The 25,534-nt window shown below is 44.9% G+C and overlaps 1 protein-coding gene across 1 annotated transcript in view; it reads right to left on the reverse strand.

Moving 5' to 3' along the window:
- Nucleotides 1-25,302, reverse strand: part of LOC109999534 (C-terminal Src kinase) — a 48,770-nt gene extending 23,468 nt beyond the window's left edge. The window contains exon 1 of the mRNA XM_020654594.3: nt 24,985-25,302. The gene's annotated coding sequence lies outside the window, so the exon portion shown is untranslated. The remainder of the gene's footprint in view (nt 1-24,984) is intronic.
- Between the last annotated feature and the right edge of the window lie 232 nt (nt 25,303-25,534).

Consider the following 25,534-nt stretch of genomic DNA (forward strand, 5'->3'; position numbering starts at 1 on the left):
TATTACATATAAACTATAAATATTTGTGTGCGCATTGAAATACATCTGTGAATCCTTCTGTGTGCATTTGTGAGACTGATCTAACTCCATGAAGTCTGGACTAATTCCAAAACAGACTTTGATTCATGAATCCAGAATCGTTTGGATTGAAAATAGATTCTGAATTGAATCGTTAGCCCAAGAATCAAAATCAAAATCGAATCATTTGACACCCAAAGATCCCCATCCTTAGTAAGAGAATCATTTATAGATCGAGATATCCTGTATGTTCTTTCCCTGCATGTCGGGTTCAGGTAGATGTATGACAAACACATCGTTTTCACTCTCTGTTTTATGCAAAGCTACCTTCTCTCTGCTGAGCATTATCCGCTCTGTGTCATTCCAGAGTCGTCTCCTACAGACGGCCTGGATACTCCCATGCTCCCTCAGATCTACAGCTTCACAGCCTCATCCTGTGTTGAAACAGGAAGCAGCCTAATAGCAGACCACTGCAGATCTGTAGGCAAACTGACAAGAGCCAAATATATTCAAGGCCAGGCTGCTGGGCTGCTGGGCTGCTGGGCTGCTGGGCTGCTGGGCTGCACCCAGAGGGCCCCGGGCTCCTCTCTCTCTCCTCGCCGTTCTGTACGTCTGTAGTGTTGCTGCTGGAACCGAAGCAGCTCGCCTCACCAGCCCACAGCCGCACCAGCTGACCAATAGAGGGAAGACAAGCGAGGGCTATTCTTATCTCACTCCAGAGCTGAGGAATGCCTTGGAGCTCTTTAGAGAGAGCTTCAGCATCACACTCCTCACTTCTCTCTCTCTCCTTCAGGTCGGTCGAGTGTCTCTGAGTCGAGAGTTTGTCAGCTCGGTGTTCTGTAGTAGACTGAGGAGTAGTCCAAACACTTCCTTTAGGTTCACAGAGAAGAAGAAGAAAACAGATGTAGAGAGCTCAAACACCACCAGGTGCTATGTTTACACTGCTGTGTGAAATACTTGATTCTGATTGGTAAAGAGCAACGGTCTGCTATCCGTCGATTGGATCGCCGCTGTGAAGAGCAAACAGATACTTAGAAAGGCAGGCGGGCAGTTGGTTGGTAGGGACGCGGCTCTTATCGCAGACTCTGGAGGACTAACTGTGACCTGCTGACCTGAGGTCCATTACTACTGTTTCTACTTTTAAACTCAAAATCTGTTCTCGAAAGCATATGAATAGTTATTTTTGTGTGTGTGTGTGTGTGTATGATCACTTTTGTGGTAACTCATGTTTGCTTTGTCGTGTGTATGAATTATTAATGACTGTGGAAACACTTTCTTTATTTTGTATGCTGTGTTTTGATTTTGTTTTTAACCTCAATGTAAAGCACATTGAGCTCATCTGTCATGAAATGTGCTATAGAAATAAAATTGCTATTGTTATCATATCAATACACGGAAAGAAGTCTGAATTAATTCAGTGATAAAATGATGAAATAACATTTTAGTTGTTTTTTAAGTCTATAAAAATGAACTTGATTGTAATAAATGTGACTCTTATATCCACTCAATTTAAATCATAAACACACATCTTTGATTTTTACATTTCATCATGATGAACTCTGAGCTTTAACCCTCCAGCTGGTTTCTGTTTAAAGTGGATTTGACTTCTTAGGAAAGTGAAAACGACAGACATGATCTGCTGCTCAGTCTTTATGCTTCCTATAGAAGCAGCAGATTAACGATGCCACACGATGATTGAAGGTATTTTACCTGATGTGCGTGCGTGCATCGATTGGATTTGTGCTTCCAGCTGATAACCCACAGGAACACAACCCACCACTCGGACCGCCCCGGGATCTCTCTCCCCCCCCGCTGAAGGCGCCAACAGCAGCAACGCATGAATGTGCTGTGCTCTCGTCTGTCGTAACACAGCCTACTGATTTATACTTTAACCGTTATCATGTCGGCTGAGCGCTTTGACACCAACAACCCAAATATAAATAACTACATGCTTCTCCGTGTGTAAAGGTCACATAGCATACAGCCTTCAAGTTCAGTGCAGATAACAGATGTGGCAGACTCGAGTAAAGTCACATCTCCCTCCGCTCCCTCTGACTCCGAGTGGTGATGGAGTCATGGCAACACACCAGGAAGTGCTCCAGCAAACCCTGATGTTACATCACAGCTCCGACCGACCACACTGATGTTATTACTGTTTGTGCTTCATGTGCTGTTTTAATAATAACTACTACTACTACTGTGTTTTAGAGAGATCTGCTTTGTGCAGAGCGCCGCTTTAATAAAGGAGCTGATGGAGTGAATGCTGGATCTCTAACCCCCCCCCTCCCCCCCCCCTGTGCTCATGTACTTTATATCAGTATGATTGTTTCAGAGCATTAATATTTCACTGCACTCTGCCTCCAAGACAAATTCCTGTGTGTTCATTATAGCTGAAGAATAAAAGCAAACTGTGCAGACATGCTGACGCTCCTGAAGGTTTACCGCTCCGTTAAAAACACAGAACATGACAGTGAGAGACATCACTGAAGCAGATCTGAGCCTTCAGACGTTCAGGCCTTACTTTAAGACTTCTCAAAGATGTTGGAAAACTAAAATCACCGCCTGAGAGAGCGTCCCCTCACTGATCACACATCAGGGTCAAAAACACGGTGCAGAAACTGGCTCCAGCTTCACTTTGTGTTCTGTTGAAGCCGGTTTGAATTAACGACAATCGAACAGAATCTTTGAAATGTGTTTCCTAGGAAACGCACGGGAAGTTTATTTGATGTATTTTGGACTCTGCCGTCCGTTTCTCTCAAACCCTTTTCGGGCGACTTTTTTCGCTAAAGTGCCGTACCTAAGCTCTGCCGTCATCACGTCTTCGTACAACCATACTGATCCCCAACGGCGTCATATTGGGGTCCCAGTCTGTGAATTCACATTGCGGAAAGTACAGCACAGTGGGAGCTTCACATACACACACAGTCTGACATGCACACACACACAGCGCTGCGCTCCCCCTGCTGAAGCCGTCTCTGTTACTACCTCTGAAGACGGTGGAGGGGGGGTCACTTCGTCCAGTCTTTACGCCTCAGCGACATTCAGATTGAAGGCGGAACCTCACAGAGACGTTAATATGGCGGTTTGAAACGACAGTCTGAACAGAGCTTCTGGTTATGAGAGTATTCATTTGATCCAATAGAGAACAAACCATATGACGTATTTTTGTAGACCAACCCTGAAGTAGCATCTCCATGGGGGTCCAATGAGAATCCTCCTCTGGGATGTTATCATTGGATTTTGGATCATTAATAAATAATCTCTGTGTTAAACACGTTTCTGAAGCGTAGGCGTTTAGTTCAGCAGGATGATCTTCACAGATGAACGCCATTTTTATGATGTTTGAAGCGTTAATGTGCCCGACAGAAGTAAAAAGCTAACGTTATGCTACAAGCTAACTCCACCACGGTTAGATGATTGTGACGTCACTAGCGTTACGCTTCAGACGATCTCCGATAAACTAATCCACGTAGCTTAATAAATAGTTTACTAACATAATATTCACCTTAACCTAAAGATTAAACCTACAGGAGACATCTCCGACTAGTGAGAGAGTTCCCGCCCTCTGTGTCCGGCGTGATGACCTTTAATGTCCCCGACAACCGCTGTAGTCTCATTTAGCCGCTTGTTAGCAACCGCCTTTTTAAAGACGAGTAAAAACTTCAAACTTCACAAGTGGAGGTATTACCTAACGTAGTTTATGTGCTCTAACAAAACACCAACATCTCTTCAGCTTGTGTTAACCACAGACCTTATTTCAGGAGTCTAACCACAAACACATTCAAAATCCTCGTTGACTTTTAGACGTTAGACCCCATGGCGCTAACATGCTAACTTACTTTTAAATCTTTTATTTCTGCAATTTAAATAAATATATGAAATCTAACTGGATAAATGCACTGGGTACACTTTATGGACATATTAACGGTGTTTCCCACACATGGGGCAGGCCACCCTAGTATATTTCCGACCTTTTTTTTAAACTGAATTTTTCATTTATTCACAAAATGACCGCTTGCACGACACATAGCCTACATTTCTGCACAAACACACAGCGGAGCGCCATCCACCATGCTCAGCTTTTTACTTTTAGTGCAACAGCACACAGTTGATCCGCTCTGAACTGAATGTTTTCTTACCTTTAGACTAAGTTGGTTAAATTGGAAATTCAATTTTACTGACAAGGACATATTTCAGTTATTATTCACCCTGTTCTCCCATCACAGTCGACAAAGAACAGCTCGATATACATCAACCTGTAAACAACATTCCCATTAAAATTCCAACACTGGTTGGTCGAGTTATATCACACAATAGCAGCATACACAACACTAACTGATTCCACGTCTGAGACAAAGCAGCTGTATGTCGGCTCCGTGAGAGAGAGCAGCTCTTCACTCCGTCGACTCTGAATTTTTAGCACAACCCTCAGGACTCAAATCAATACTTGTGTTTTTCCAGAAGTTTTTCTTTAGCCTTCTCCTACTCAGGTGAACTTTACAGAAGAGAGACTGCAGAAAGTACGTTTAATTCTTAAGATTCAGGCTACAGCTGTCGACTATGTGATGTACCATGCAGTACAAATGACGGGGATATGAAGGCTGATTTTTCATTTTTTTATCTCAAACCCATACTTTAATTTTCTGTGGAGCTGTGGGAGAATAACATGTCTGTTCATGTGAATGTGGACAAAGGCAGCATTCGACCTGAACTACAGGTGTCCGGCCTGTTTGTGGTTTCTATGGCCTACATATGGAAATGAGTGTGTACAGATCTCCCTGTGACTGACTGCTCTCCTGTTTGATCAGACTGTTCAGCAGCAGCTGGGCCGATGGAGGATGCACAGACCAGATACACTTCCTTCTACAAGCAATCAATCAAAGAACTACATTCACAGCCATATATACTTACACATAAAGATGTATATTTCTTGCCATCACATAATTCTGACATTAAGGTTTTATTATCATAAAGGCAGAATCAAAAGTGAAGGGCTGCTACGGCTTCCAGACCTCGACTCGGTCTCAGTGAAAGCTCGTTTATGTCACAGCTTCCTGGCATATGGAAATGTGACCTACTGGCTGCATGCAAATACACTGCACTGTACGAGCTCACAGAAACAGTCACAGTGCTGCAGGCTCTGCAAAGTGGACAGCATGAAACTGTCAACAACAAATGACTTGCGGCTGCGTCACATTTCCCCATATGTAAAGTTCATGACAGCAAGGCTGTCTACGACTGTAAATCAGGAACACATATGAATTCACACCGTGAATAAATGTGAAACCTTTTGATGGGAAATATGCAAATAACAGACTGGTGATGACAGTGAGGTAATACCTTCAGTTAGTGTCTGTCACTGCTGCAGACAACAAGCTGATTCAGTTGATATAACACAATTAAAGTCCCTGACAAACCGAGCAGACGCCAAAGAACTGGTGGTGACGAAGGCCGCCTGTAGCGTCGCCTCACGTCGTGGCCAAAAAGTTGCACTTGAACACACCGCAAAGACTACAGCCGACGGCCAACCACCACGTACGTTCTGCTCATGCGTGAGAGGAAATAACTCTCCATGCCAGCAGGGGGCGGTAGTCTGTTGTTATGATATGAGAAGACCATTTTCACCCCGCTGTCGCTCACCACTCGTATTACAGGTCGTCTACTAATGGAGAATAATGTCTGATAAAAAGAAGAAAATGGCGCTGGTGTTGTCAGCTCTTGGTCTTTTAGTGGAAAAAGAAAAGAAGAGGCGGAGCACATCAAAGTCAAAGGCAGCCTCTCTTCATGGTCAACTTTAGTATTTATGTGTGTGAGGAACCAGGAAGTGGACTTCAATTAGTGCAAACTCAGAGAGATAATGAAGCTGTACCACCAGAAGTTTAATAAGCCTCAGTGTCCTCGTGTCCTTTTCATGTGGTTGAGCGGTTGAGCAGCCGACCCCCCCTCCGACCCCCCCTCCACAGCAGGCCATCACTGCTGGGCCTCCACATGCTCCAGGACTCTGACAGACTGGGTTCAGAGAAGGGATAAGGCAAGACCAGGGTACAACACTGTTTCTGCACAATGCCAGTCCAAAACCAAACTCAGTCCTTCAAAGACGGGGCGGTCCTGAGAAGATAAACCCAATCCTGGTTTCAGACTCAGATATCATATGAACTGAATGAAATAAAGTTGACTGTTAAAATCTGATCTTGTGTTTAATGAACCTCAGACATAATGTTTGGAGGCTGGGCTCTAATCAACACACTGAACTACATTTCCAACTCTGAATCTTCCTACATGGATTTAAAGGTTACCCAGGTGAGCCTGTGAGTGGTTCAGACGGATGTAGGAAAACCATATGTGTTATTTACTAAACCGGGGGTCAGATACCCGAGGCTCCAGAGCCACATACAGCTCGTCCCTGTAGCTTTGCCAAAACAGTCGAGTGTTTTTTTTACATTTCCATTTGTATTTATAACTGTTGTTTCAAAGTATTTTCTGAATATAAATTAAAAGGCTACCCTGTTTATGGTTTATATGTCGTCATCCTAAATGTGATGTCATATCCTGCCTCGGCGGAGCTGTGCACAACGGCACCTTTCCACTCTGAACGGTTGGCTATCTGCTGTCACTCAGATATGCAAACAACAACAAAAGTCATGTTGACGGACATTTCCAGGACAAGCACACAACGCATTTTGTGAAAAAGGATCCGTCTGGGGACAAGAGAGTGAGTCCTGCACTGCTGCAGAGAGCAGAGCAGATACGGTACTTTCAAGACATGTATGGCAGCTCAGGAAACTGTAAGGCGTGATAGATCTGAGCATCGGGTCTCAGACGTCAAAAAACAAAAGTGAGATCCAGGACTGACTCGAGGCAGAGATGATAGGTGGTCGCACAGATCTGGAGGGTGCTGCCTTAAACCCCAATGTTCTGAATGTAGACCCTTAAATGAGGTTAAACATAAAGATATAGAGTACCGTCAGATTGTCAACATCCTTGCTCTGCTCAGCTCTCATTCATCTCTCTCTCTCAGTCGTATACCAACCGTCCCACTCCGCTCCGCCTGACCCTGATAACAGCAGGTGAGATGACAGAGCACTCAGGTAGCTACAGGAGGAACTCTTCTCATTCAAAGTTGTTATGGTGTACATTTCTCTTCATCAAGATCGTTGGCTCTTTTGATAGAAGGGGTTACCGACCCCTGCACTAAACTCTGGGGGACAATTTAAATCCATTTGACAAAATATACATTGCAATACTTTTTTTTTTTACACCACTAGAGGGCGCTTTCTGCTTTTGGCTTCTGTTGTTGGACCTCAGTATCTGAAGACGATGGGCGTACAAACACCGAGTGTTAAGTGAAGATTTGAAGAGTTGTTTTAAAGAAGGGTGTAGCAGCAGGGTGAGCAGAAAACAAACAAACAAAAACAGTGTGCAAATGTTGTAAGAGACTAAAGTACAACACAGCAACCAAGGAGGAGACTCTCCATCCAAACAGCCGGCTTGATTTAAAACACCGCCCGCTCCATCATCTGTAAGCCGGACTAACGACTGTTGACGGCGGCGAGCTTCATATCAACGGTTGAGTAAAATACCTACAAACTGAAACTACAGCGTTATTTGAAATGTGAAAGTTGTCAGCCACAGCAGCACTAAATGATGTGAACATTAAAACGAGGATTGAAGCTAATAAATGAACGCTCGAGAAACTTTGCCATGTAGTAACTTTAACAATGCAGCAAGGCCCCGTGTCCACTTAGCGGCTTTTCTGAGCGCCAGCTTCTTTTTTCAATAGTTTTCAGAGTAGAGTAGAGATCGTTCTCAGCAGAAAGCGACCGCATGGAGAAAAAGCGCAGCGCCCATCGTCATTTTTTCCGTGCTTGACATCTTTTTTGTGCTGGGCTACTTTTCAGAAAGGCGGCCTTTTCCAAATATATGAAATTTCTCGTAGTTTTGCCTCCTACAGATCGTGTCTTGCACCCACATCCTCTTCACTCCGTCTCTGATCAGGAAACAAACGATCTCAAATAAAAATAAATGCAGTAAAAAGTAACAGAGCAGTGTCAGTCATACAGCGGCCTTCGTCAACAGACTGTTGTCATGGAGACAGGACCAACACGCAGTGCGGTAAAAAACGCTAGGTGGAGACGGGGCCTGACTCTGGAAGTAAATGCAGCTAGTTGCTAATTTTCAGTTAGGTCTCCAACACTGATCATGAGCGGAGCGTATGTTTACATCACTACTGACTGAACTTCACTGAAACTCAGTTTGAGCTCATGACAGAGACGGCTGAGCGAGCAGAAGTGAGCAAACTGCTCCAAACAGGTGCATGAAGGGGACACTCAGACCTCAAGTAGAGAGAGCTGGAGGATCAGGGAGCCAAAGAAAGTTAAGAAGAGACTCTGGCTTACTCAATCATGACCACTGTGTGCGTCTGCGTCTGCCACATGAAACACTTTCAGACATCACCTTCCTTCTTTTTAGCTGTGGTGCTGCTTCCACCGCTACAGAACTCTCCTCTTCCTTCTCCAGCAGAATGAAATGAAAGGCTCATGGGGTCCGCGTGGTTGTGGTTTGTTTGTGCTGCATTTTAAATCTTAAAAATAAACTGCCCTTCTAAATCTCAGACTTCTAGCTGGGATACGATTCAAGTGCCTTGCTCAAGAGCAGCACAGAACGCAAGAGTACCCTGACGCTGCTTTCACATTGTTCTGCACTCTTGAGTTCCCAACATTGGCTACACTAGTTTGGAAAAAGCTAAATTGCGATGGGCGCTGCTGGCCTGGTGAAGGTTTGCACGCCCCCTCTCTCTCTCTCTCTCGCCGCTATGACTCGATTCATTCATCAGTCAATTAGCAGTTCATTTGAGTTTAACACTCAGCAGTTCTCTTTCACCAGCAGAGGGCGCTGTATGGATTACAACAATTATTATCTCCCTCCAGAGTGTCGAGCGGTGATGCACGTACATGCACAGTTATTTTCCAGTCGAGTGACCATCTTGTCTTCATTAAATATCTTTTATCTGGTTGACTGTATCAATCTAAGAAAGATATAGACCACTGTATCAGGTTTTTTTCTCCCTGATATTAATTTCAGTATCGGCGCCAACAACCTCATATCGGTCGGGCCCAGGTCCTGATACAAAATTAACCAGAAACAGTCACCATTACTCAAGACTCCTCCTCCTGCACACCATTTCCAGCCCCCCTCCCCTTCCCCGAACTTAACCAAACAGAGTAACTTCAGTTGTGAGCGTGTATGTGACACTAATAATCTCCCACTGTGAGGTGCAGGCATGACAGTCCAGAAGGCTGCAGGACCTGAAGGGTGTCCAGAGTTCAGGTGTGAGAGGAGCCACAGAAAGATTCACAAGATGTCTCAGAATATGAACTTCAAACTGATGTCACACTCGTTTCCCCCCTGCTCCTCCTGACACGAGGTAATGAAACATAATGAAAGAGTCCGACATCGTTAGATATACAACATTTGTCACAGACTCCCAAACGTGACCAGGAACCAAAACAAAGAGCCGGGTGGGCCGACTGGAAGCCGAGCTGAGCAGGAGAGGAAAGAAAAATAAATCACATCTTTTCTTTTTGCAGCAGAGCCAAGGAGTCATGTGCGTGTCTAATCCACGGGCGTCATCCCCTATTTTTATCTGACTGAATGAAAAATAGAGCAGCGTGACAGAGAAACGTCTTCCCCCCCCACCCCCCACCCCCCCTTTGACAAAAAGACAGACAGGCGGCCCCCACTGCCCCTTTTTCTCTGACGTAACAGGTGACGGGCCGGGACTCACCACTGATGAGAGCTTACAAAAACAGAGAGACAGGAAGTGGAAGAAAGAAAGGAAGAGGGAGAGGGAGAGGGAGAGAGAAGCCCCCCCCCCCTCCCCCCGCTCAGGCTCAGGAGGCTGCTGGATGGGAGAAAGCCGAGGGGAGGAAGGGGTAGTGGTGACAGCTTATTGTTTGAGCTCTGTGTGCTGTGGTTCCAGTCTCGGCACACACTCACAGAGGCCCCAGCTATTTATATCCTCTCCATATCCACGCAGGCGGGGGCAGGCTGCCGTCGTTTTCATGGAGACCGCCCGCCGTGCAGGGGCCGGCCGCTTATATCTGAACTGTCTTTGGTGCTGCATACAGGATGCTGTTTTTATTATCTCACCAACAGAGACATCTTTCAATCCACCACCAGCTAGTTAGCACGACCACAATTACATTTTCATCAAGTTGCTGTGAGACAGTTTAAAGTCAAAATCACAGAAAGGAGCTCAGAGAAGCCGGGGTTATCTTCACAGGCAGAAGACGACGACCTTTTGGGAGCTGCAGAAGACGCTTTTAAGAAAATGTTTTTTACAGGCTGAGGAGAAGTCGTGGCAAATTCACTGTGTGAAAAAAACAAATACGACTGAACTGAAAAAAGGTAGACGTGAGTTCTGCACTGGGTCAAAAAAATAAAATAATAATAATAATAATCAGGTGCTCTTAGTCGAATAGCTAATGAGAGGCAGTCTTAAACTGAAAGTCCGAGACACTTTGATGGCATATAAAAATATTTTATTTGTCAGGGATTGAACTGAACTTTATCTTTTCAAAATAAAGCGCCCACTTTGAAAAATAATTCATTTAAATGATTTAAGTTCCTCAGCTTGCTGTCAATGTAGTCTAACTTGGAAGACTTAAATCAGGTTTTTTCCTGAGACACGTTGGGAGAGAAGGTGGTACAAACATAAAGAAAACAAATGAAAATCTGATCCTTTTATAATCAGCAGTCTTCAGCAGGTTCATGAGCTCATTGGTAACACAATAACCCGATACTGAAACAAAAACCTGATCAGCTGTTGATTTGATCGTTTATTTCAGAAATTATTTTTAACCTATGAGAATAATCAACAACATGAGAATGTCAAACCTTCATCTGAAATCACCGCGTTCACTAACACTCTGCGCTCTGTTCTGCTACGAATACACGCCAAGCTGACGCCGCTGGCTCCATCTGACTTACACCGCTCTTATCAAATAAGGGGCGGGGTCAGCAAGTTCACAGTTTACTGTATGGAACTGAACCACAGCGTGTGAGATGAAGACACAATCCTGCAGCAGGCTGGACTTTAAATGAGTCTGTGGTCACATGTAGAAGAACAGAAGGACCTGGACCTGCTGCAGAGAGCCAGAGGGGTTCAGGGACGCGCACACGCACGCACGCACGCACGCACGCACGCACGCACGCACGCACGCACACACGCACACACGCACACACGCACACACACACACACACACACAGAGAGGCTTCAAACATCCCAGGGGGGTTGCGAGAGAATGAGCGAGGAGGAAGCTGCTTGCCGCTGCGCCTCCTCCTTTGATGGCAACACATGACAAGTCCTCCATTCAGACCCGAGGAGGAGACGAGGAGACGAGGAGGCAGAGCACGGGGCCGCCGGAGACACAAAGAATGTCATTAGCAGCAGCCGCCGCGGCGGGGTGGTGGGTACAATATGGCAGCGGCATTAGCGGTGACTGGAGCTCCAAATCTCTTAAATAAAAGAAGCATTCAGAGAGAGGAGCAGTGACACCATGGAGGGAAATCTAACTGCAGAGGAAGAGAGAGAGAGAGGCACAGAGGGATGGAGGGAGACGATGAAGGAAAAATATGAAATGAAAAGGATGGTGGAAAACTCAAAATAGAGATAACACAGATTACTTTAGCAGTGATTAAACAGGAAATGAGAAGGATGTAGAGCGGGTGATCCTCTAAAAAGTAGGTAAACAGGTAGACCATGTTAGTCAGAAAAGAAGGACAGACAGAGTGAAGGACTCTGGGTAAATGCACACATTAATGCACGGCAATCCCCCCTGAAATAACTTCCAAATTGACACAACTACATGCACAGCTTTTGAATGAGTTTTGGGCTGAAAAATGCTCAGGGCGCTGATATTTATTTGCTCTTTAAATAATTCAATGTTTGAGATTCATTTTGAGGCCCAGCGGAATATCGTCGTCTCCCGTTACATAACATTTTCTAACTGCAAATTAATCATCCCATTCCCAGCGCTTTGAATAAGAAACAAAGAGAGGCCGAGCACACAGAGAGACTGAGGCATGCTGGGAGAGAGAGAGAGAGAGAGAGAGAGAGAGAGAGAGAGAGAGAGAGAGAGGCAGGTTGATAGAAAAAGAGAAAGAGATTGCTCACAGATTGTGTGGACAGAGAGATCAGGAGAACAGAGGAGGCGTAAAAAAAAAAAAAAAAGAGTAGTTAGAGAAATGTGGAGGAGAGGTGTAGATGTCAGAAGACGGGGGATAGAGAGTCCTGAAGACTGCCTGCTTTGTATCTGCAGGTCCTTAATATTAACAGCAGTCATCTGCCGGCTCCGATGCCAACCATGAATAATAAAGGCTCCACCCAGCGATGCCAGCCCTCTGAATTATTAATTCAACAACCACAGACTTGCATTAGCACTCAGTGTGAGGCGCTCTCTCTCTCTGCTGTGCATGCTTAGACACAAGACGTGAGCATGTGTGTGTGTGTGTGTGTGTGTGTGTGTGTGTGTGTGTGTGTGTGTGTGTGTGTGTGTGTGTGCGCACAGACATTTTTTACACATGCACGACCTTGCAAACATATTCACATGCTGGCAGGAAGTGAAATTATGATTCCCTCTGACACATCAAGGAGCTACTCCTTTAAAACGCTCCTCTGGTGCAGCACGGCTAAAAAAAAAAAAAAACATCCTGGATTAAAAAATATTTTGCAAACATTGCTAAAACTTGGCATTTCCTGTTGCCAAAAAAATGCCAAAACGCTCATTAAATACCAGAAGAAGAAGTCCAATTTTTTTTTTAGATGAAAGCAATAAAATTACCAGTTTCTGTTTGAGCCCCAGAGAAAATGTTAACTAGGTCATTAGTGTCTTTTCTCAGTCTAGGTTAAGAAACGTAGCCTCATTATGTGAAGGGGAGACGTGCCCGACGGAGGTAAATCAGTGCACGCTGCTCTGATAGTACATTATGCATTGTCTGTATACAGGAAACAAGTGAAGGTCTGAGGGCTGGGTCTGTTTCCGTCTTTGTATGTGTGAGTCAGACATGAAACACTGAGGCCTCTCTCCCCCCCGCCCGCCCCTATTTAAAGCTCTGATTAAATACACACTGCAATGATTCACATGCGTGCACAATCTTCTGCTCGCAGACTATTCTTATCTCTTACTATTAGCTCTGAATGTGAAGAAGAGTCCCTCAAGTAGAGGACGGGATTCTTCTAACACGTTATCAACAATTGTACTTCCCTCCACACCGAGAACGCCGACAAAGTCTGCCATGCAGTCTCCGGGGTTAGGAGAAGCTGAAACACAGCAGAGAGCCCACACAGAGCCGATGAAGAGTTAAAGGAATATGCAGTATTTGAATATGTTGTCTTTTGTACAGAGAGGAGGATGTGTAGGCTAAACATTTTGCAGTTTGGGCACCACGTTGGGAGTCTGTTTTCACCTGTACAGGAGAGCACATGGGGTTACGGGGTGATGGAAATGGTGTGGGTGAGAAATCCCAGGCAGACGGTGAAACACACACAACGAAGCATTGCTTCTTCCAAACTGCAGAAGAGCCGATGTTTGCGGAGGCAGCAACTGACAATCTGGCCTGTGGAGAGCAGGGCTCAGGGATTTCTTGGGTAAATTCACAAAAGCCTCTCTCACACACACACACACACACACATTGTACAGTGCAGTGATAACCCTGTTCACTCTTGCAGCCCAGGGACAGGCTGTGTAAAGAGAGCCGTGTGACCTTTAATCTGTATTCCACTTTATATGTTTAATCATCTCCAGGGGCAAATGGACCATGAGAACTTTTTCTCTTTGTTGTGTAGATTTGTACTCGAGGCTGTATTTTTTTGTAAAATCAAACATCAATGTACCCTGTCCTTGTTCACTTTGCACACGTCTGAACTAAGGTCGTCAGAACGTGTTTTAAAATGATAAATGGTCGTCAGGATCAAGCTTTAGAAACATTGCATGTTTGAGAGAGAGCAGCTGTGGTGCACTGATGTTTTTAAGACCTTTTGCCTTTTTCTCTTACGAACAGACAGAGCAGCCTACTGCTCTGCTGTGCTCAAAAAATCAATACGGCAATATATCATCATGTGCTCCTTGCAAATATCGATGCAGAAGTTACAGAATCGATTTGTCTGCAAAGCTGTGATGACAGTTTGAAAAGACAGTCGACCTATGGTGCAGTTCACAACAAAACCTTCTCCATGTATTTCTCGGATCTCTGAGGATCTGATTTGAAGTGTTTGTAGGATCTGTAATACGCCTCTGCTGTTATTCTCAACAACAAAGAACATCTGTTGTAGTGAATTCTGTGTAGGTCATTATCCAAAATCAATCGTATCTGACAGGTTGAGGGAAAGACCCAGCAGAGCAGAGGAGGTGACAAATTGTACAAATACGTTGACAATATTTCAGTACCAAAACGTCGATGAGATTGAGTTTGTTTGAAAATTCAGGTAATTAAAAGCAAAACAAATCCCCAATGAGTGCGCGCTTAGGACTTATATTTTTGTTGCCGTTAATGGAAACGGTATCAATATTGTTTGATTTTTTTGTATCGTATCGACGTTCGATATTCTGGTGTCATGAAAACCCCGGAGTGAACGACCACCTGGAAGGTGACCCACATTAAAGCTTCTCCCGGTGGTCATAATGCAGCGCTACAGTTTAACTGACCTCTGCTTCAGTTTTCTGTTGTTCTGTTCTCTAATGCATGAGTGATAACAACTTCTGTTTCTCCAGTAGTTACACCAGTGCTTCCCAAAGCGTGGGCAGCGTGTGGGTACTACAGGAGGGCCGCGAAAAGGCCTCCACCACGTCTAAAAATAAAAGAAATATCACAATATTTACCATGAGCCAACCCCTCAAACAGACAGAGTGATTAGTAAGGCTTGTCATGACTATTCATGGACATAATATCCATATCCAGATATTTTATTATCTGTTTAGTAAACTTTTGTGTCTATCTTCGCTTAAGATCATGTTGTCATGTCCAATATTTTACCCGTACTGACAGTGGGAGCTGTAGTCATAACTTTTATTTTATAATGGGCCCCGGAGTAATTTTGTATTTCAAACTGGGCCGCGACAGTCTTAAGTTTGGGAAAGGCTGAGTTACACAATTAAACAAAGAAAAATGTTTCATTTAAAAAAAACTCTGACTTTTAAAGCTGCAAGAGCAAAACTAAGCCACACATAGTTGTCGAGACTTCTCCCCTGAGCTGGATTCAAACATCACATCCTTTGAGTTAAAGAGATACATGGTGGTACATTTAGAACTGCTTTCAGGACTGATGCAGGAACAATGCTTTGCTGGAGAGACAATAAATACTGTTGTACATCATCACAACAATTTCCTCCTATATATGCCGACAACAATAGATAGTCTTCTGGACGCCTGGCTGGGCTAAATGCAGGAAGTATTTTTGGCAGCATGAAAATAATCTGCAACCAAACATTTACCCCAACTCTGCCCTCCTCATGACACAATGAGGTTAACGCTGAAGAAGAAAAACGCAGGGAGGGAGTCCTAAACCCAACCAGCGTACATTCTTATGTTCCCTTGAGACTCAACTCAGAGCTGTGCAGAAACATGAGACGGGTGGCGTTATCTTCCTCTGACGCTGACCCCACCACGGTCTGCTTAGAAGGTCACACATGATGGGCAAGACCAGCAGAAGATGTGCACGTGAGCAAGAGAGGAGGATGACCAAGCTAACTTAGCTAAGCCTTTCCTGCAGCAAACACATCAACGCCTGAGTTTGCAACATTAACCTCCATCCCCCTGAATCCAGGATAAAACCAAAGAGGGGTTTTTGTTTGTTTGTTTGTTTTGGGCTTCCTGCCTTTTTTTCAATAGACAGTGAACAGAGTAGGAAATCAGAGATGACATGCGGGAAAGGAACCGCGGGAAAGGAACCGCTGGTTGGACTCAAACCTGGGCTGCTCGCCGAGTGTTCGGGCTGTATCCGACCAAAACGACTCAAAATAAGCCTAAAAGTCAGTGAAGTAGCTGTCAGGTTCTCTGTGTTGTTCTCTGATGTGCAGACTCGACTGTGCATCCTTTTTTAAATGTTCTGCTCTACCTGTCTTGTAAACAAAGCACGCTTCATGATCACATAAAGACATGCATTTGTTGTTTTATGACGTAGAGGTAACCGTGCTCAGGCCCGGTTAGTCCTGGAACAGTGTGATTGCAGGCCAGCGGGGGAATGGGGGGCAAACGTGACATGAGCAACAAAAATATAATATAGACACTTCCCACAAACGTGGATGATTTCAATCAATCTTTATTTGTACAGTGCCAATCATCATTGAAAGGGTTTAAAAGCCAGAGGATCCCAACATTTCAACTCACGAGCCCCCAAAACAAGGGTGCCAGAGACTGGGGGACCCCCACTGTCCCTGGGAGGGGTTAAGGACTATAACGTAGGCCACAACCCCGCACACGCACCAACAGGCCTCTCTTAACACTGATAACAACAAGGGAACCACATAAAGAAATACAACAGCCTAAAAAACCATGAAACTCTTTTATACAGTAATTTACTGTAAAGAAAGGCCAAAAGCAGAATACATGTCATTTCCAATTTCCTTTAGGCCATGGTCAACAACAAACATCCTACGAGCAGCTGATCTTCTGTTTTAATCTCTCAAAAAAAAGAAATCAACGGGAAGAAATGTGCTTTTATTCCAAAGATCGCCTTGAGGGGATTCTCCACCCGGAGGAGATCAAGTGAAATATTCACTGAATGGAAAACTCTGTATTAGGTGCTTTACTTACTTATTCAGCGCTCGGTGTGACATCATTAAAGCAGACGGCTTTGCTTTATCTTTGAAGTGCATCTGATGACTCAATTTCACAAAACCAGCATCATGCATGGAGCGGCAGATAAAAAGAGGAAGCAAGAGGAGCCTCTCAGCCTGCTCAGATTATTTCTTTGTCGTTATCATCATCATCATCATCATCATCATCATCATCATCATCAGTGACTCATCCGGTTTCCTTTTTTTTTATTCAACATTCATAATAGTGCCAGCAGAGTTTAATATCTCTATAAACGGATACAAATCTCTTCACTGACTGCACTACTTCATCTTTATCTGCCTGTTCTGGCCTCCATATGAACGATTGCAGGTGTTTGTGTGAGCGTGGACGCTGAATCATCACACACGAGGAGGTAAGCTCCAGATATGTGGAGTTGAACAGGTCACTGTGAAATCCACCCTCTGTTTGCTTTGGGGACTCGTGTCCAGAGTTTAGAGATTAGGTTGAAACTACATCTATTTACCTCACACAGGGACGACGTCACAGAGAGCAGCTCTCACCAAATAGATAACTAACAACCCCCCCCCCCCCCCCCACCGTACTACAGATGTGCATGTGTAGTCGACTCACTAGAATTAGAAGTCAGCTAAACGTATTCATGTTTTTTCATGTTGCCTTCAATGCGGGTCAAATGTTATGCTCAAACTGCAACACAACCACTCGCCACTGGGGGTTGCTACCACAGACCGCCTGCAGCTCAGTTTGCTCTCCGTGCTCTACCACTCTGATGTAAACATGCACACGGAACAGATAGTGAAGTATTCTGAACTAGAAAACGGAGATTGGCGTGTTTAAAGGCCGTGTCCTGTAAACCATCATACTGACCGGAGCGTTGGTAACCAGCTTCAGAACTGGAATGTTGAAGTAACACAGCTGGGAGAACTGAACTCAGGTAACTGAACATCAACCTCGAGCATCCCCCCGACTTCATCTGTGATGTCTGTGCGGTGTGTGCTTGTTAACGGTCAGAATAAGCATGACGCCCAGCAGTTAGTTCCCTCTGTGACGGTGTGCAGGGCTGCAGTAATGTGACATCAGGCAGACTGGCTTACCAATGGGTGCCCTGGGATGTGACTATTGCACATCCCTACTTTGAACTTGTAAAGGTGAAACGATGCAATCGAGCAGCCCTAGCTCTAAACAATCTACTACAATAACATTTAACATGTTGCACTAACATGACACCATCAGGTGAGTGACAAAGCTTTACCTGAGTCTCAAACACAATGTCACTTAAACGGCAACAACAACAACTCCCACAATGCAACATGTTCTTTCAAGTTTGACATGAAAACAAGTCAGAGTTTTTCCAACAGGTGACTTCATCCGTCCAATAATAAACCTCTTTCTTTGAATCAGTAGTGAGGTGAACTAGATCTCAAAACTAAACAGATTTTGCAACAACAAATAAACATCAGCTACTGATAACAGAGCTGATATCTGCTGGTATGATGTTGATGCATAGGTGCATCCCTAAAAATGTGAATTTGAATATATCATACTGTGTGGGCACCGGTAGTCTAGTGCTTAGTGTACGCACCCCATGTACAGAAGCTATGGTCCTCCAAGCGGGTGGTCCGGGTTCAAATCCGACCTGTGGCTCTCTTCCCTATTTCTGACTTTTTCCACTGTCCTATCGCTAAAAAAAATAAAGGCATGAAAGTCTTTTAAAAAAAAACAACTTTTAAATATATCATCCTGTGACTCAAACAGGAGCAGCAACCCGCTGTGCATTTGTTTCTGTTTGTCTTCTTTGTGAAGGAGGCAGCTGCTGGTTTACACCTTAAATATCAAACTCCTGCAGTTAGCTGAGTGGTTGTTCAATTGTAAACCACTTTATCTCTTTCAGGATAAAACACAGACACACACAGATGAATCCTCCTGCCCCCTGTGGTCTGTCAGAGTGGATCTGCATCCAGCATCAATAATCGCCTGATGATCGCCGGGAAGTTGCAACATACTGAATGTTTTCAACAGCATCTTTAATACTACAAACTAACCTAGAAGGATGAGAAATAAGTGGGACTGCTTAAATGTCATTTTTTAATCATAAGCAGCTATGAAACGATGAAACCTGAAGGCTGGATGAGATCTAAGTAGATCTGCATCATGAGCTTCTGCTCCAGGTTTTTTAGATTCCCTCAGGGTAGAACATGTCCCTCAGCTTCTTTCCATCCCTGTGCTCATTCACATCAAACATCCAGCAGAGTGGTCCTTTTAATGATAAGCTTTATGTCCTGTTCTGGAGTGAACCACGGGCACCGCCTCCAGGTGTCGGTGATAGCTCTAAGTTGGGGTCAAAGAGGGACTCTGCAGTTTGAGATGATTTGTGTCTTTGTGCTGAGATGACATTTCTAAATGATCGCCTCAGGTAGAAAATCATTACCTGGATGATAAAACATTTCAGCTGACAGATGAGACTCGTTTTATCAAACCACTTCCTCTTGTATTCAGCAACCACAGACACTATTTATAAAACGTTTATGGTTATTATGGGTTTTTTATAAACAGTCGCATGCAAGTATCCATCATAGAAGGGTTTCATAAAAAAGCTTTTCTCTGACACACTAAAGGAGTCCCTTCACTTTGAAAAGTCTTTCTCCAGAAGTGTTCAAACGTTGGATCATCGTTATCCTCGAGTGGAAAGAGTTCCCAGCAGGAAGTCAGTGGGAGCCGTGGGGTGTTGTGAAAGACGAGGCATGTGTCCTGCCTGCGGGTCTACTACTCATTGCTTACATTGTGCAGCTAGCCAGCAGGGCGGGATGCTAGCAGCCTCCGAGCCTTCAAGGAGCTGCCTGACTGACCGGCCGCTGCCCAGATGGGAGAGGCCCGCTGAGATAGCACGCAAGATGGTAGCCACAATGACACTATTCTACTGGGCAGGGAAGGGATCACTCAGAGGGAGGGTACGAGGGGGAGTTTCCTCGATCACACATCTGAAAGTCTGTTTGCGTTCACACATGCAGCTCTTCAGGAAGTTTTCCAAGTCACTTTTTTTAACCAATTTCTGGATTAATTTAGACACCAGTTGGGTGCTTAATTGAAAAATCAATTAACCACTGTCTGCAATCCAACCAGAAAACAGCATGTATTGTACATGGCTTCAAAACTAATCGCGATAATCCAATTATAAGTGTGTCAACTGGAAACAGGGCGGTGCAGACCGGCCAAACAGGAAGTTGTCCGGTAGAAAAAAAACATCTAAACACAGAGGAGGCCTCGATCACTTTATCAGCCAAGAGTTACAGAAACTGTAGCTCACATCTGTACACCTGACCGGACTCTTACTCTCTACACCTGCTGGGTGCACGTTCAGAAGAGGAAGTAGTGCAGATGTCGTGGAGACGTCTTATCGGTTTCACTTCTAAAATAGAGCCGTGGCTCTGACCGCCACTTTGCATCCTGCATCGTCTGCGTTACACCTGCATGACTTTAAGAGCCCAAAAATAAAAAGTGAGGTTGCTTGATTTAAATCTGAGTTGTTGTTCATTAGAAGATACACATTTTTTAAATTGCAATATAGATCGTAGAAAGAAAACATATTGGGATGTGAGTGGTCACCATATGGTTCTGCACTAACACCGGGCCTAACAAATGCAATAAAGTAAATGCTGCTGGACGCATCGATGCAGAGCGGCAGAGCCGACAGTGCAGAGCATGTCATGCACCATCTGTGACGGCCTGTTGCTCACGAGTGCCAGTATACGGCTAAGCTCTGCACCACAATAAATCCCTCCTCTGTCGTTGCACTCGCCGATTAAAGAGACAGTGGACGCCGAAGAGCGGAGGGCTGGAGGGGGGGAAAAACGAACTAAACGCGGTCATTGTGTTGAGGTCAACGGGGCCTTGGACGGGCTTCAAATGTGCAATGAGATGGTCAGTGTACTGACAGGGGAGCCATTCCTCCCCTGCTGAGCACATAAACCCAGCTCAGGGTTTAAGTTAAAGACAGAAACACAGCTCAGCTTCCTCCAGCTTTGAGGAATCGACCGGACTGCCACCCCCCCTTCTCATAAGTCATTACAGAAAGAGGAGCACTGACGTTTGGCCGGGCTAACAGACGTGTCCTGTCACCTCAAGTCCTTGTCAAGCTGCAGCTTCATTAGACTCCTCCGATCTGGGCCGTCACCGTCGGTCAGCTGGTGAAAAGAGGAGGGAGCTCTATCGACAAAGGGAATCTGGGAAACGGAAGAACTTAATGAGTTAATCTGCACGCCTCCTGCCATCCTACGAGATGGATGTGACCTCACAGATGGAGATCTGTTCAGTCTGACTAACTACTCAGAGCTGAGTCACACGAGGTCTCAGAACATTAACATTCTGTCACAAAGAAAAAGACTTTCTGCACAAGAGACAAAATCATGAAAATACAAATAAAACACACACCCTCTCAAATACTCGTTTTTTAAATAGTATTAGGACTCACACACGTTGTTGTAGGCTGAAATAGTTCAACTTAGAGCTGCATGTGTAACTGAGCTTTCTAAGGTTAACTAAATATAGCTAACAGGACACAGAGAGGTTTAACTTCTTCAGCTTCTTTCAACGTAGAGCAACAAAAACGGCGTTACTGCAGCTACGGTAACCCTCTAAGGACACATTTACCCAAAAAGACGAGAGGACAAATAAAACAAAAGATGATGTGCAGTGATTATATTATATTAATATATAATATAAGCGAATCATAGAAATATTAGGTCGCTGTTTAACCACAAGAGCTTTAAGCACAAGGAGACAGAAACATGCTAACCCTGTTAGCACACGTTGTTGTTATGGTAACAAAGGGAAGCAGATTGGCTGTATAACGGTGATTGGAGATGTGCTCCCATTAACGATTGTGGAAGGAGAAAGTTTCAACAAGCTGGTGGAGTTTGTCGATCTGGAGAACAAGACTCCATCGCGACAAACAACCGCTTCATGAGCTGAGAAGAAGAGGCAGCATGGACTGCTCTCTTCACAGAGTCTTATGTTACCATCACTTCTCATTCAGAGCTGGGACACACCACTGCAGAAAACACATCACAAGATTATACAAGAACTTGAGTATTTACATTACTGGAGATTCCCACTCCTAGCCCTGATAGACAGCCTGTGGACTCCTACATGCTGCAAAGACCTCACACCTCCACAAACCCCTCAATACTGCTAACTAGGGGTGCAGAAATGCAAATTTTTCTCTAATCGATGACTCTTGTTAAAGCGAGTACTCGAGTAATCGTTCTGTAGTTCTTTTTTTTCTGTGATTCTTTTCCCCCACAGGAGGCCCCGCCCCAAACTGTGACGTGATGCCGACTGTATCTATTGATTCATTTGACTCTTCAGGATTTTAATAATTGTTAGTAATGCCTTTGTATTAACATTCAAATATGACATTTCTTACTTCAACAGACAGCAAACCTCAAATAAACCTTCACACAGACGTGTTCTGAGCGTTTTAACACTTGATTATAATCAGAGCAGTGAGTGTGGCGAGCGGACGTGCAGACATCAATGCACTCATCACACGTTGAAGCTGTTTTGACAGAAACATTGTGTTAACAAAGACTCCAGTCTGCAGTGTAGAGCACACTTTACTCAGGTGAATAGAACAGGTGAACTGTTTCATCTTTCTCTGTGCGTCATGACACACTCGCTCAAACTCGCTCGTCCGTCCGCTATGAGCTCTCTCTCTCTATAAGGTCGTTCTGTTTTGTAGTTATTAAAAGAATAATCATCTAAAATTCAAAACTATATGAAAACATCGTGTTATGCTGCTCTGTCCTGGATGATCAAACATCATTGGTTTGACGGAGTAAAGCGGTAATCGCAAAGTGAAAGTCTTTCTTCTTCTGTGGACTAAAAAGACAATTTGAACTGAACTCTCGTGGATCATTTTGTATATTTCGTTTGTTTGGGACTTTTTGTTCATTGTGAATTCATAGGGGGGTTAATTAAAGGGATATGTTTGTTAGGGTAGCAGCGTACGGATCAACAGCGGACGCGTTTCAGCACAGAGCTTTTATCAGCGCTTTGTTTATCATCTATTTTCTTTTTGCGCTCGTGCTCCTTTTTTTCTGTTTTGAATTAGGCCGATCCTAGAACCCACAATGCAACAAGAAGGTGGGGGGGGGGGGGGGGACGACAGCTTTTTGGACTGCATTGCCCGTTTTAAATGCTACATGTCCGAGTTACATCCTGCTCCTTTATTGACGAGTGGAAATCAAAACAAGTTATTCAACATGAGGGAAAAATGATGAGATTTCCAAAACAGCTATCCAGGTGATGATACCAACAAGATCTGTAGGAATTATATTTCAGATTTTGAGCAGTGTCATGTGAGAGTAAAAGCTCAGACAGAGAAGTTAAATATTAAAAAAGTGTCCGCTGGATGATTGTGAGTGAAACGGTCTGCAACAAAGGCCAGCAGCCTGCACCTCAAACACAAACACTTTACAAACACTACACCGCTTTTGTCCGTCATGCCACAGCTTGTGCAGGTATGCACGATCCAACACTTCAGTCCAGACAGTTACAGAGTGAGGAAACAACAAAGAAGCTGCAGAGACAAAAAGCATCACATTACTAACATTCATGATAACAACTCCAGTTTTGTTTAACCAGTTTGTTAGCAGGCGTCTTTCCTTGAGCGTTCTTCAACAAGACACTGGTGCTCTGCAGCTTGACCTGACCTTTGACCTCTTTGCAGAAGCTGCAAAGGGACAGCATTTCTCCGTGGGTTGAAAAGCATCATTACATCAGCGTTGATGTTTTGTTTCCTTTACAGCTCGACCACCTTTCTAAACGATCGACGTGTTAGCATGACATCACGAGAAATGTTGAAGACTTCAACAATGGAGGAAGATTTCTATTAAGCAGCTCTGAGCGGACGGATACGGATCAGTGTTTCCTCATCGTGAGGGGGCTGAGGGGGCTGAACCTCCAGCTCTGTGCTGTAGTGCAGAGCTGAGGTGGCTAAAATCCCTGAGTCCATTATCAGACAGGACCACCAGTTTACCCCCCCCCCCTCCCCCATATATTAAATGTCAAAACAAGAGAATACTTACAAACTATCATCTAACAGATTCTCTCTCTCTCTCTCTCTCTCTCTCTCTGGTCCTCCATCACTTCCATCCTAAAACTGCGTATTTCCCATTTTCTGGTTTTACTGACTCACAGCTTTTCTCCTCCTCTTCCCTGAAGTACTGAACTGGATCAACAAACACGTTTGGATTTGGAAAACAGAGAGGGGTGAAACGTGAAGGACGGAACCACAGAGCCGAGACAGAGGCGTCTGAGGGTGGAGGAAAAGGGGGTGTCCGTAAGGGCCCAAGGCTAAAATCAGTTTTGGGGGGCCTCCAACCAGCTTCCAGCAGGGCAATGAAAGAAGATGCTATCAGATGGGGGGGGGGGGGGGGGGGGGGGGTCCTCTTAGGGAAGGTTTCCTATTGTCATTGCAAAATTTGCACATTATGGACCGCTGCTTTAGTTTAAATTGGGGGCCCCCATACTGGTCTAGGGCCCCCCAAACAGTTGCCTGTTGACAAGCAGCACCTCTCTGGACGAGAGGGGAAGGTGGGGGAAAAAAGGGGGTTGAGGGGGGGGAAGGTGGGAGACTCGGAGATGCAAAATGACCCTTAACAAGATAATAATTGTAGTTCACACACAATAAAAACCTCTATGTGGTTCCAGCGGGCTGGTTGTGTGTGTGATGTGTGTGTAGTCGTGTGATGTGTGTGTAGTCGTGTGATGTGTGTGTAGTCGTGTGATGTGTGTGTAGTCGTGTGATGTGTGTGTAGTCGTGTGATGTGTGTGTAGTCGTGTGATGTGTGTGTTATGAATGAAGGGGGGGAAGGAGCATTACATTTGTCCGATAATGGATGCAGCGTTGACTAGCCCTTAGCCACATGCTAACGCTCTGAAACAGGTTAAAATGAGCTCCGTGCAGGGAGACCCGTTAATCATAATGTTGTTTTTAACAGCTGGAGGTGCTTTTTTGAAGAGAATCTGACACACATGGAGAACATAATCCAAAGAGAACCACATCCCCCCCTCCTGTGAGATATCCCGAGCTAACAGGAGTCAGTGTTGCAGCGACAACGAGACAAAAACAAGAGACTGAGGGCAACTCACCCACAAGATCCGTGTGTGCTGTCGACCAGATGTTTGCTGTGGATCAGCGATGAAGAAGGCCCATGAGGAGGAGTCGTGCGGTGAGGGGACATCCAGGTGTAGAGGAGGAAAAGAGGAGACAATCCCAAAAAACGTGGCTTTTGCTTTGGACGAGTCCTCGCGCTGCATAAGTGTGTGTAGTGTTGTCGCGTGTGTTTGTGTCTGAGTGTGTGTGTGTGTATGTGTGTGTGTGTGAGAGAGAGAGAGAGAGGGAGAGAGAGTGTGTGTGGCGGAGCTTTACGAGGCCTGCTGCTGCCGCTGCTGCTGCTGCTGCTGGAGGAAATGGTCTCCGCTCGGATGACCGAACACGCATGCGCAGAGGAGAGGCGAAAGCCATGGGGGCGAGCGGTGTGTGAGCACAGCCGTGTGGCCAACAGGTGAGACTGTCAACTGATGGCTGACTTGTTACTGAGGGAGAGAGATGTCAACAGAGCTGGATGAAGCAGGATATCTAGTTATTGTTCAGTCTCCACGGGGTGTACCCCACGTCCAACTCTCCTCTGATTCACAC

Source organism: Labrus bergylta, chromosome 3, assembly GCF_963930695.1.
Source record: "Labrus bergylta chromosome 3, fLabBer1.1, whole genome shotgun sequence".
NCBI lineage: Eukaryota > Metazoa > Chordata > Actinopteri > Labriformes > Labridae > Labrus > Labrus bergylta.